Below are 13,376 nucleotides of genomic sequence, written 5' to 3' on the forward strand. Positions count from 1 at the left end.
TTCCTCTGCAGTCTTCTGGGTGGATGCGTGGTTGCCCCTGCGGTGGGCTTCCTGGGTTCTGTGCTCTGTGGGGGCTGCTGGTGGCCTGGGTCTTGTGGCCCTCTCTGCCTGCTTCTGATTGCTTGGGGGGGCTGTGGATTGTGGCCCTGTACGCTTATACACTCATATCTAAGCACGGTTATCATGTAGGTCCTGTGCCATGGGTGTTGCATGTTCTCACACACACACAACCACATTCATTAGTCCAGTAGCATGGTCGCTAAGCAGTTGATGTATTATCATGTCGTCTCAGGTCATCTATATCCACAGCTGTGTTGTATGCGATGTATGTTCTGTTTTTCTCTTCTTTCCTCTTCTTCTTTCCTTGTCCCCCGGTCCGGTTCAGTTCTATTACATGTCATATATTGTAAACAGAAATAAATAAATGGGAATCAAGGGGAGCTTTACATTTATAAAACTTCCCTTGGCAAAGCAAATCTGTTTGGCATCAAAGGTATTCAGACTACAATTCTGCTGCCATAATGCTGAACACAATAAGGGGAAAAAAAAGAAAAGTAAAGAAGACAGTTCTGCCGAAAGCCAGGGACTAGACCTGTTCTAAGTTCTGTACTTTTTAAAAGGGAGCCAACACAGGACAGGAGGGCCTGATGTCCACCAGGCTCGGGGCCTGCAGCGACCATATTCTGGGAGCTACTGTACCCCCAGAAGGTACCCATCCCGCCCCACCCCACTCAACCCAACCCCACTCCGGAGGACCTCTACAAAAAACAAACAAACAACAACAAACAAACAAACCACCCGGTCACACCAGTCGCAGCAGCCCGGGCCTGAGACCCACCATCACCCAGGCCCCCCCAGGCCCCCTCTCAACAGGTGCGCTCTTGTGAAAAAGCAAACAGCGGCAGCAACAAAAACACAATGGGAACACCGTATTGAGGCTTTGTTCTGACCGCTCATTTGGTATGGCGTTTCTTTCAAGCAATTCTCCCGGTTAGCCCGCACTCGGCTCGCTCCCAGAGCCGTGTTAAAGTCTACTTCGCATTCACTCTCTTTTCTCAGCAGACAAAAAGAAAGTTTCATCTTGGGCTCCCTGAAACTTGCATCCTGCACCGCTGTTTGCTTTTTCACAAGAGTAGAGAAGAGCGCACCGTTCCCAGCGGCACTGCAGTACGGGGTTAATGCTTGGAGTGAACGGAGCAAGCTACTTTTTCAACTCCTATTGCTAAAAATCCATTTAATATGTAGTTCTCGTATAGAGGACATATCAGATATTAAACTGATAAGAACAGATAGTACACTTGATCTTAGCCAAAAGGCCGAGAAGCGACAACTGTCCACTGGTTAACGTCCGAGGGCCCTTCCTGGCACAATGCGCACTTGTCCGCTAACACCCCTGTTCTTTTTATGGCCATAGGTGGCCAGAGTGTCACTTTGCACCTCCGCCCACCTGCTGCACTGAGCACTCTTCAGCCCTTTTAAATGGTATAACTTTGCACTCCCGCACGCTCCAGCAAGCACCATTCAAGCAACAACTTTGCACTCCAGCTTCGAACATCGGCACAGTCGCAACAAGTAAGGCGACTCTACTCAGAGAAGTCACTCTGCACAGTAACAAGATTTCTTTTGCACAGACAGAAAGGGCTTCACCCGCAAAGGTAAAGCCTGCCAAAAATAGAAACAACACATTAGTGCTGCTCTCCACAGAAGCCTTTAGTAAAAGGCGAAAGACTTGTACGTTATGAAGAGAAACCAGAGTACGATTATCCGTCACTGCGGGAGCAGGGCATCAGGCTAGTTGGCATAGCCACCTTCCCCATGGTGAGCTTTGCTTGGTTGAGACGCTTGCCCCCCCCCCCTCTTTTCTCAGCAGACTCTTGGGATTTTATAAATAAATGAATTCCTTCACTCAAACTATGTTAAAACTGCTTTGTCCTTCATATTTACCATGTCTTTAAAGATTTAAACAAAAAAACCAACGTTGTACTTTGCAGTAAAAGAAATAGCAAATCTAAAGTTTCAGGAATCCGAGAATAAGCTTACTTTCATGAGTTCTTCACGATTTCGGATTTTGCTATAAAATGAATTCCTTCACTCAAACTAAATTAAAACTGCTAAACCGCTAATCTGTTACATGTAAGGCAGATGTCAAATTCACCGAATTAGGATTATTCGGTATTCGGCCAATCGAGCTGTAGCAGCTTGTTATGAAGAGAAACCAGAGTACGATTATCCGTCACTGCGGGAGCAGGGCATCAGGCTAGTTGCCATAGCCACCTTCCCCATGGTGAGCGTTGCTTGGTTGAAACGCTTGCCCCTGTGCAATCGACAAGGCAGCAACAAAAACACCACGGGAACACCGTATTGAGGCTTTGTTCTGACCGCTCATTCTGTGTCGCGTTTCTTTCAAGCAATTCTCCCGGTTAGCCCACACTCGGCTCGCTCCCAGAGCCGTGTTAAAGTCTACTTCGCATTCACTCTCTTTTCTCAGCAGACTCTTGGGATTTTATCTATAAAATGAATTCCTTCACTCAAACTATGTTAAAACTGCTTTGTCCTTCATATTTACCATGTCTTACCATGACTTTGCAGTAAAAGAAAGAGCAAATCTAAAGTTTCAGGAATCCGAGAATAAGCTTACTTTCATGAGTTCTTCACGATTTCGGATTTTGCTATAAAATGAATTCCTTCACTCAAACTAAATTAAAACTGCTAAACCGCTAATCTGTTACATGTAAGGCAGATGTCAAATTCAACGAAATAGGATCTAAGGGTATTCGGCCAATCGAGCTGTAGCAGCTTTGGTAAAAGAGTATAAGTTGAAGAGTTTGTGAATAAATTTGTGCGCACACATAGTGAGCTGTAGGAAAATAGGCAGGGAGCAATGCCGGCTGGGGTATATGTTCTTGTATGTTGTCTGACTGTTTGATTTGAATGTGTTGTGTAAGTGTCCTGTTGAATGTTTGGGCTTTGACACTTCACTGTGGTTGTTAACTGTGTGGTGTGTCCTGAAATGTTATATGTTTGGGCTGTGTGACATGCTTAATGCTTGTCAGTAGCTACCCACTTATTCATATATAGACACTGACAACATAAGAAGTCTGGACATACTTTGATAGTAGTTGTAGAAGTATCCTTATTGATAATAGATAAACTAATTCATAGTGATAGAACAGTAGATGAACAGGTGCCTGCACGTCTCACGAAAATAAAATGGGTGTATGATTGCTGACGGCAGAGCAATACTGCCAAACTTATGAGTTCTTGTGGCAAACTTGATTCAGTGTCTTGACGTGTATACGCTGTTTCGCTGACTTGATTGTCACAAGAAACAAAGTGTGTTTGATAAGATCCGACCATTTTATTACGGGAGGATCAGTATGTATGGATTCTGATGTGACTGATAAACCCATTCGTATCTTAAGCACAATCTCATACGTGAGACAACGCCCTGGCACACATTCAAAAAAAAAAAGAGAGAGCGGTTTTGTGTCCCCACAGTCCATAATGTAGAAAAGAGAGAAAAAACCCTTTCTGATTTGGTGTGTGTGCTCATAGTGCAGAGTGTAGAGAAAAGAGAGAAAAGAAAGCCGTTTTGGTGTCACGGGTGTTGTGACTTACACACACACATTTCTGAATTGAGAAAAGAAATTATTTTAGAGGAAGCACTAGAGTTTAGATCACACATTTGTTGATAGGCATTCATTTATTTCTTCACTTCTGAGGAAGTTTCAAGAATAAACAACCAACTTTGTATTATGAGAAAGAACCAGACTCATTCTTCAGGAATCCGAAAATAAGCACGAATTCGGATTCTCCTATAAAACGAATTAATTAACTCAAACCAAGTTAAGACTGCTTTGTCCTTCATATTTATTCATGTCTAATCAAGTTTCAACGATAAACAACGTTGTACTTTGTAGAATGAGAAAGAACTTCTTCAGCAATAAGCATCTCTCGACATATGACGAAATACAGATTTTGCTATAAAATTAATTTCTTCTATCAGCGTGACGTAAAACTGTTTGTCGTCCTTATTTATCCACTTCAAATCAAGTTTCAACAATTAAAAAAAAATTGTAGTTTGAGAAAGAACAACTTAATCTTCAGCAATAAGTATAAAAAGAGGGTAACAAAAGGTGCAAATGCCAACCATACATCACTAAAAGGTGGAGCGGAAGTATTCAGCTGCAAGTAGGTGTGAATGTTCGACCATAATTTGTAAAAAGTGGGTAAGAAAAGGTTCGAATGCCCGACTAAATATTAACAAAAGCGGGAGGAGAGGTCTTCGGATGAGAGTGGGTGAGAATTTCCTACCATACAAGTATGGTGGAGAGGAAGCTGTGATTGGCCGACAATAGTAAAAAGCAGGTGAGAAAAGGTGCGAATGTCAAAACATACATGATCAAAACAGGGAGCGGAGGTGTTTGGCTGCGACAAGGTGTGAATGTCCACCCATAATTAATGAAAAACGGGCAACAAGTAGGTTCGAATGCCCAACCATACATCATCAAAAGCAGGAGTGGATGTGTTCGGCTTCAAGAAGGTATGAATGTCCATCAATAATTGCTATAAAACATGAAAGAAAATTTTCGAATATCAAACCGCACATAATCATAAGCGGGAGAGGAGGTGTTCCGCTGCAAGAAGGTGTGAAAATCCACCCATAATTACTGAAAAATGGGTAAGAAAAGGTGCGAATGCCCAACCATACATCATCAAAAGCAGGAGTGGATGTGTTCGGCTACAAGAAGGTTTGAATGTCCGACCATAGTTTGTAAAAAGCGGGTAAGAACAGGTTTGTATGCCCGACTGTACACAATCAAAAGAGGGAGCGGAGTTGTTCAGCTACAAGAAGGTGTGAAAGTCCGACCATGGTTTGTAAAAAGCGGGTAAGAACAGGTTCGTATGCCCGAATATACACCATCAAATGCGGGAGCGGAGGTGTTCGGCTGTGAGTAGGTGTGAATCTCCAACCATAATTGCTGAAAAATGTGTTAGAAAAGGTAAGAATGCCGGTCCATACATCATCAAAAGCGGGAGAGGTGGTGTTCGGCTGCAAGTAGGTGTGAATGTCCAGCCATAATTACTCACAAATGGGTAAGAAAAGGTAGTATTGCCAGACCATACATGATCAAAACAGGGAGCGGAGGTGGTTAAGCTGCAAGAAGGTGTTAATGTCCGACTAAGGTTTGTAAAAAGCGGGTAAGAAAAGGTGCGAATGCCCGACAATGTATGATCAAAAGAGGGAGCGGAGGTTTTCGGCTGAAAGAAGGTCTGAATGTCCAACCATAATTTGTAAAAACCGGGGAAGAAAAGGCTCGAAAGCCCGACTATACACCATCAAAAGCTGGAGCGGAGGTGTTCAGCTGCAAGAAGGTCTGAATGTCCATCAATAATTGCTAGAAAACATGAAAGAGAATTTTCGAATATCAAACCGCACATGATAATAAGCGGGAGAGGAGGTGTTCAGCTGCAAGAAGGTGTGAATGTCCACCCATAATTACTGAAAAATGGGTAAGAAAAGGTGCGAATTCCCAACCATACATCATCAAATGCACGAGTGGATGTGTTCGGCTACAAGAAGGTTTGAATGTCCGACCATAGTTTGTAAAAAGCGGGTAAGAAAAGGTTCGAATGCCCAAACATACACCATCAAAAGAGGGAGCGGAGGTGTTCCGCTGTAAGAAGGTGTGAATGTCCGACCATAGTTGGTAAAAAGCGGGTAAGAAAAGGTTAAAATACCCGACTGTACACAATCAATAGCGGGAGCGGAGTTGTTCGGCTACTAAAAGGTGTGAAAGTCCGACCCTGGTTTTAAAAAGCGGGTAAGAAAAGGTTCGAATGCCCGAACATACACCATCAAAAGAGGTAGCGGAGGTGTTCCGCTGCAAGAAGGTGTGAACGTCCGACCAAAGTTTGTGAAAAAGCAGTTAAGAAAAGGTTCGAATATCTAACCAAATATAATCAAAAGCGGGAGCAGAGCTGTTCGACTGCAAGTAGGTGTGAATGTCAGAGAATAATTTGCATAAAGCTGATGAGAAAGGGTGAGAAATCTCGACTATACACCATCAAATGCGGTAGCGGAGTTGTTCGGCTGTGAGTAGGTGTGATTCTCCAACCATAATTGCTGAAAAATGTGTTAGAAAAGGTAAGAATGCCGGTCCATACATCATCAAAAGCGGGAGAGGTGGTGTTCGGCTGCAAGTAGGTGTGAATGTCCATTAATAATTGCTTTAAAACATGAAAGAAAATTTTCGAATATCAAACCTTACATGATCATTAGCAGGAGAGGAGGTGTTCAGCTGCAAGAAGGTGTGAATATCCACCCATAATTACTGAAAAATGGGTAGGAAAAGATGCGAATGTCCAACCATAAATCATCAAAAGCAGGAGTGGAGTTGTTCAGCTACAAGAAGGTATGAAAGTCCAACCATGGTTTGTAAAAAGCGGGTAAGAGAAGGTTCGAATACCCGAATATATACCATCAAAAGCGGAAGCGGAGGTGTTCGGCTGCAAGAAGGTGTGAACGTCCGACCAAAGTTTGTAAAAAGCAGTTAAGAAAAGGTTTGAATATCCAACCGAACATAATCAAAAGCGGGAGCAGAGCTGTTCGACTGCAAGTAGGTGTGAATGTCAGATCATAATTGCTGAAAAATGTGATAGAAAAGACTAGAATGCCGGACAATACATCATCAAAAGCGGGAGAGGTGGTTTTTCGGCTGCAAGTAGGTGTGAATGTCCAGCCATAATTACTCACAAACGGGGGAAGAAAAGGTAGTATTTCCAGACCACACATGATCAAAACAGGGAATGGAGGTGGTTCAGCTGCAAGGTGTGAATGTCTGACTAAAGTTTGTAAAAACCGTGTAAGACAAGGGGCGAATGCCCGAATATGTATGATCAAAAGAGGGAGCGGAGGTTTTCGGCTGCAAGGTCTGAATGTCCAACCACAATTTGTAAAAATCGGGGAAGAAAAGGCTCGAAAGCCCGACTATACACCATCAAAAGCGGGAGCAGAGGTGTTCAGGTGCAAGAAGGTCTGAATGTCCGACCAAAAATTACTGAAAAATGGGTAAGAAAAGGTGCGAATGCCAAATCATACATCATCAAAAGCAGGAGCGGATGTGTTCGGCTACAAGAAGGTTTGAATGTCCAACCATAGTAAGTAATAGGCAGGTAAGAAAAGGCTCGAATGCCCGACTATATACCATCAAAAGCGGAAGCGGAGGTGTTCGGCTGCAAGACGGTGTGAACGTCCGACCAAAGTTTGTAAAAAGCAGTTAAGAAAATGTTCGAATATCCAACCAAACATAATCAAAAGCGGGAGCAGAGCTGTTCGACTGCAAGTAGGTGTGAATGTCAGATCATAATTTGCAAAAAGCTGATGAGAAAGGGTGAGAATGCCCGACTATACACCATCAAATGCGGGAACGGAGTTGTTCGGCTGTGAGTAGGTGTGAATCTCCGACCATAATTGCTGAAAAATGTGTTAGAAAAGGTAAGAATGCCGGTCCATACATCATCAAAAGCGAGAGAGGTTGTGTTCGGCTGCAAGTAGGTGTGAATGTCCAGCCATAATTACTCACAAACGGGTAAGAAAAGGTAGTATTGCCAGACCATATATGATCAAAACAGGGAGCGGAGGTGGTTCAGCTGCAAGAAGGTTTGAATGTCCGACTAAAGTTCAAATATATTAACAAAAGCGGGAGGAGAGGTCTTCGGATGAGAGTGGTTGAAAATTTCCGACCATAATGTATAAAATGCGGTGAAAAAAAGGTGTGATAGAACACTAAAAGGTGGAGCGGAAGTGTTCGGCTGCAAGAAGGTGTGAATGTCCGACTATATTTGGTGAAAAGCAGGTGAAGCAAGGTCTGAATGCCCAACCTTAAATCATCAAAAGCGAGATCAGAGGTGTTTGGCTGCAAGAAGGCCATAGTTTGCCAAAAGCGGGTAAGGTGCGAATATCCGACTAAATATCAACAAAATTTGGGGCAGAGGGCTTCGGATGCAAGTGGGTGTGAATATCCCACCATACAAGTATGGTGGAGAGGAAGCTGTGAATAGCCGACCATAGTTTGGAAAAAGCGGGTAAGAAAAGGTTTGAATGCCCGAACATACACCATCAAAAGAGGGAGCGGAGGTGTTCCGCTGTACGAAGGTGTGAATGTCCGACCATACTTGGTAAAAAGCGGGTAAGAAAAGGTTAAAATACCCGACTGTACACAATCAATAGCGGGAGCGGATGTGTTCCGCTACAAGAAGATGTGAAAGTCCGACCATGGTTTGTAAAAAGCGGGTAAGAAAAGGTGCGAATGTCCGACAATGTATGATCAAAAGAGAGAGCGGAGGTTTTCGGATACAAGAAGGTTTGAATGTCCCGTCATAGTTTGTAAAAAGCGCGTAAGAAAAGGTTCGAATGCCCGACTATACACCATCAAAAGCGGGAGCAGAGGTGTTCCGCTGTAAGACGGTGTGAATGTCCGACCATAGTTGGTAAAAAGCGGGTAAGAAAAGGTTAAAATACCCGACTGTACACAATCAATAGCGGGAGCGGAGTTGTTCGGCTACAAGAAGGTGTGAAAGTCCGACCATGGTTTGTAAAAACCGGGAAGAAAAGGCTCGAAAGCCCGACTATACACCATCAAAAAGAAGGTTTGAATGTCCATCAATAATTGCTTTAAAACAAGAAAGTAAATTTTCGAATATCAAACCGCACATGATCATAAGCGGGAGAGGAGGTGTTCGGCTGCAAGAAGGTGTGAATGTCCACCCATAATTCATGAAAAATGGGTAAAAAAAAAGGTGCGAATGCCTAACAATACATTATCAAAAGCAGGTGTGAATGTCATATCATAATTTGTAAAAAGCTGATGAGAAAGGGTGAGAATGCCCGACTATACACCATCAAATGCGGGAGCGGAGGTGTTCAGCTCTGAGTAGGTGTGAATGTCCGACCATAATTGCTGAAGAATGTGTTAGAAAAGGTAAGAATGCTGGACCATACATCATCAAAAGCGGGAGAGGTGGTGTTCGGCTGCAAAAAGGTGTGACTGTTCGACTAAAGTTTGTAAAAAGTGGGTAAGACAAGGTGCGAATGCCTGACAATGTATGATCAAAAGCGGGAGCGGAGGTGTTCAGCTGCAAGAAGGTCTACATATCCATCAATAATTGCTAGAAAACATGAAAAAAACTTTTCGAAAATCAAACCGCACATGATCATAAGTGGGATAGGAGGTGTTCAGCTGCAAGGTGTGAATGTCCACCCATAATTCCTGAAAAATGGGCAAAAAAAAGGTGTGAATGCCCAACCATACATCATCAAAAGCAGGAGTGGAAGTGTTCGGCTACAAGAAGGTGTGAACGTCCAACCAAAATATGTAAAAAGAAGTTAAGAAAAGGTTCGAATATCCAACCAAACATAATCAAACGCGGGAGCAGAGCTGTTCGACTGCAAGTAGGTGTGAATGTCAGATCATAATTTGCAAAAAGCTGATGAGAAAGGGTGAGAATGCCCGACTATACACCATCAAATGCGGGAGCGGAGTTGTTCGGCTGTGAGTAGGTGTGAATCTCCGACCATAATTGCTGAAAAATGTGTTAGAAAAGGTAAGAATGCCGGTCCATACATCATCAAAAGCGAGAGAGGTTGTGTTCGGCTGCAAGTAGGTGTGAATGTCCAGCCATAATTACTCACAAACGGGTAAGAAAAGGTAGTATTGCCAGACCATATATGATCAAAACAGGGAGCGGAGGTGGTTCAGCTGCAAGAAGGTTTGAATGTCCGACTAAAGTTCAAATATATTAACAAAAGCGGGAGGAGAGGTCTTCGGATGAGAGTGGTTGAAAATTTCCGACCATAATGTATAAAATGCGGTGAAAAAAAGGTGTGATAGAACACTAAAAGGTGGAGCGGAATTGTTCGGCTGCAAGAAGGTGTGAATGTCCGACTATATTTGGTGAAAAGCAGGTGAAGCAAGGTCTGAATGCCCAACCTTACATCATCAAAAGCGAGATCAGAGGTGTTTGGCTGCAAGAAGGCCATAGTTTGACAAAAGCGGGTAAGGTGCGAATGTCCGACTAAATATCAACAAAATTTGGGGCAGAGGTCTTCGGATGCAAGTGGGTGTGAATATCCCACCATACAAGTATGGTGGAGAGGAAGCTGTGAATAGCAGACCATAGTTTGGAAAAAGCGGGTAAGAAAAGGTTTGAATGCCCGAACATACACCATCAAAAGAGGGAGCGGAGGTGTTCCGCTGTACGAAGGTGTGAATGTCCGACCATACTTGGTAAAAAGCGGGTAAGAAAAGGTTAAAATACCCGACTGTACACAATAAATAGCGGGAGCGGATGTGTTCGGCTAAGAGGAAGATGTGAAAGTCCGACCATGGTTTGTAAAAAGCGGGTAAGAAAAGGTGCGAATGTCCGATAATGTATGATCAAAAGAGAGAGCGGAGGTTTTCGGATACAAGAAGGTTTGAATGTCCCACCATAGTTTGTAAAAAGCGGGTAAGAAAAGGTTCGAATGCCCGACTATACACCATCAAAAGCGGGAGCGGAGGTGTTCCGCTGTAAGACGGTGTGAATGTCCGACCATAGTTGGTAAAAAGCGGGTAAGAAAAGGTTAAAATACCCGACTGTACACAATCAATAGCGGGAGCGGAGTTGTTCGGCTACAAGAAGGTGTGAAAGTCCGACCATGGTTTGTAAAAAGCAGTTAAGAAAAGGTTCGAATATCCAACCAAACATAATCAAAAGCGGGAGCAGAGCTGTTCGACTGCAAGTAGGTGTGAATGTCCAGCCATAATTACTCACAAACGGGGGAAGAAAAGGTAGTATTGCCAGACCATACATGATCAAAACAGGGAGCGGAGGTTCAGCTGCAAGGTGTGAATGTCTGACTATAGTTTGTAAAAAGCGGGTAAGACAAGGTGCGAATGCCCGACAATGTATAATCAAAAGAGAGAACGGAGGTGTTTGGCTGCAAGGTCTGAATGTCCAACCATAATTTGTAAAAACCGGGTAAGAAAAGGCTCGAAAGCCCGACTATACATCATCAAAAGCGGGAGCGGAGGTGTTCAGCTGCAAGAAGGTGTGAATGTTCGACTAAAGTTTGTAAAAATCTGGTAAGACAAGGAGCGATGTCCCGACATTGTATGATCAAAAGCGGGAGCGGAGGTGTCCAGCTGTGAGTAGGTGTGAATGTCCGACCATAATTGCTGAAAAATGTGTTAGAAAAGGTAAGAATACTGGACCATACATCATCAAAAGCGGGAGAGGTGGTGTTCGGCTGCAAGAAGGTGTGAAAGTCCGACAATGGTTTGTAAAAAGCGGGTAATAAAAGGTTCGAATGCCCGAATATACATAATCAAAAACGGAAGCGGAGTTGTTCGGATGCAAGAAGGTGTGAACGTCCGACCAAAGTTTGTAAAAAGCAGTGAAAAGCGAGAAAAAGCTTTTCGTGAGTTCAGCATGATTTGGGATTTTGCTTATAAAATGCATTACTTCACTCAAACTATGTTAAAACTGATTTGTCCTTCATATTTACCATGTCTAGAAAGATTTAAACAAAAAAACAACGTTGTACTTTGCAGTAAAAGAAAGAGCAAATCTAAAGTTTCAGGAATCCGAGTATAAGCCTGCTTTCATGAGTTCTGCACGATTTCGGATTTTGCTATAAAATGAATTGATTTGCTCAAACCAAGTTAAAACTGCTTTGTCCTTCCATATTCATCAATGTCTAGATCGACTTCAACAAAGAAAAACATTGGACTTTGCAGTAGAAGAAGTTGAAATCCATCTACACATTGATAAATATGAAGGACAAAGCAGTTCCCACTTGCCCATAAGAAAATAAGCTTATTCTCGGATTCCTGATCCTTCAGTTTTGCTCTTTCTTCTACTGCAAAATACAACGTTGTTCTTTGTTGAAGTCGATCTAGACATTGATAAATATGAAGGAAAAAGCAGTTTTAACTTGGTTTGAGTGAATGAATTCATTCTATACATAAAATCCAAAATCGTGCAGAACTCATGAAAATAAGCTTATTCTCGGATTCCTAAAACTTTTGATTGGCTCTTTCTTTTACTGCAAAGTACAACGTTGTTTTTTTGTTTAAATCTATCGAGACATTGATAAATATGAAGGTAAAAGCCGTTTTAACATAGTTTGAGTGAAGGAATTGATTTTATAGATAAAATCCCAAATCATTCAGAACTCCTCAAAAGGGGCGTATGGCTTAATCACAAGTGTGGCTCTTTCTCATTCAGGGTAGTATGAGGAAGTTTATGCTTGAAATATATGTAGAAATGGGTACATATGAAGGACAAAGCAGTGTTAACTTAGTTTGAGTGAAGGAATTCATTTTATACATAAAATCCCAAATCATGCAGAACGTATGAAAAGAAGCTGATTCTCGGATTCCTGATCCTTCAGTTTTGCTCTTTCTTCTACTGCAAAATACAATGTTGTTCTTTGTTGAAGTCGATCTAGACATTGATAAATATGAAGGAAAAAGCAGTTTTAACTTGGTTTGAGTGAATGAATTCATTTTATACATAAAATCCGAAATCGTGCAGAACTCATGAAAATAAGCTTATTCTCGGATTCCTAAAACTTTTGATTTGCTCTTTCTTTTATTGCAAAGTACAACGTTGTTTTTTTGTTTAAATCTATCGAGACATTGATAAATATGAAGGTAAAAGCCGTTTTAACATAGTTTGAGTGAAGGAATTAATTTTAAAGATAAAATCCCAAACCATGCAGAACTCCTCAAAAGGGGCGTATGGCTTAATCACAAGTGTGGCTCTTTCTCATTCAGGGTAGTATGAGGAAGTTTATGATTGAAATATATGTAGAAATGGGTACATATGAAGGACAAAGCAGTGTTAACTTAGTTTGCGTGAAGGAATTCATTTTATACATAAAATCCGAAATCGTGCAGAACTCATGAAAATAAGCTTATTCTCGGATTCCTAAAACTTTTGATTTGCACTTTCTTTTACTGCAAAGTACAACGTTGTTTTTTGTTGAAATCTATCTAGACATTGATAAATACCAGCCGAAACTCTGCTGCCGCTTTTGATAATTTATGGTTGGGCATTCTTACCTTTTCTTACCCGCTTTTTACAAATTATGATCTTACATTCACACCTACTTGCAGTCGAACACCTTCTCATCCACTTATGATCATGTGCGGTTGGGCTTTCGCACCTTTTCTTACCCATTTTTCAGTAATTATCGGTAGACATTCACACCTTCTTGCAGCTGAACACCTCCTCTCCTGCTTATGATCATGTGCAGTTTGATATTCGAAAATTTTCTTTCATGTTTTCTAGCAATTATTGATGGACATTCAGACCGTCTTGCAGCTGAA

General features: G+C 42.1%; 2 non-coding genes across 2 annotated transcripts; both read right to left on the reverse strand.

Moving 5' to 3' along the window:
- Window positions 1-1,137: 1,137 nt before the first annotated feature.
- Window positions 1,138-1,328, reverse strand: LOC140288060 (U2 spliceosomal RNA). Its single transcript, XR_011911963.1, has one exon. It is a non-coding gene; the product is annotated as a U2 spliceosomal RNA (small nuclear RNA).
- Window positions 1,329-1,644: 316 nt separating this feature from the next.
- Window positions 1,645-1,758, reverse strand: LOC140288062 (U5 spliceosomal RNA). The gene has a single exon (XR_011911965.1). It is a non-coding gene; the product is annotated as a U5 spliceosomal RNA (small nuclear RNA).
- Window positions 1,759-13,376: the final 11,618 nt, after the last annotated feature.

This window comes from Leuresthes tenuis, unplaced genomic scaffold (assembly GCF_036924035.1).
Source record: "Leuresthes tenuis unplaced genomic scaffold, fLeuTen1.0.hap1 SCAF_212, whole genome shotgun sequence".
NCBI lineage: Eukaryota > Metazoa > Chordata > Actinopteri > Atheriniformes > Atherinopsidae > Leuresthes > Leuresthes tenuis.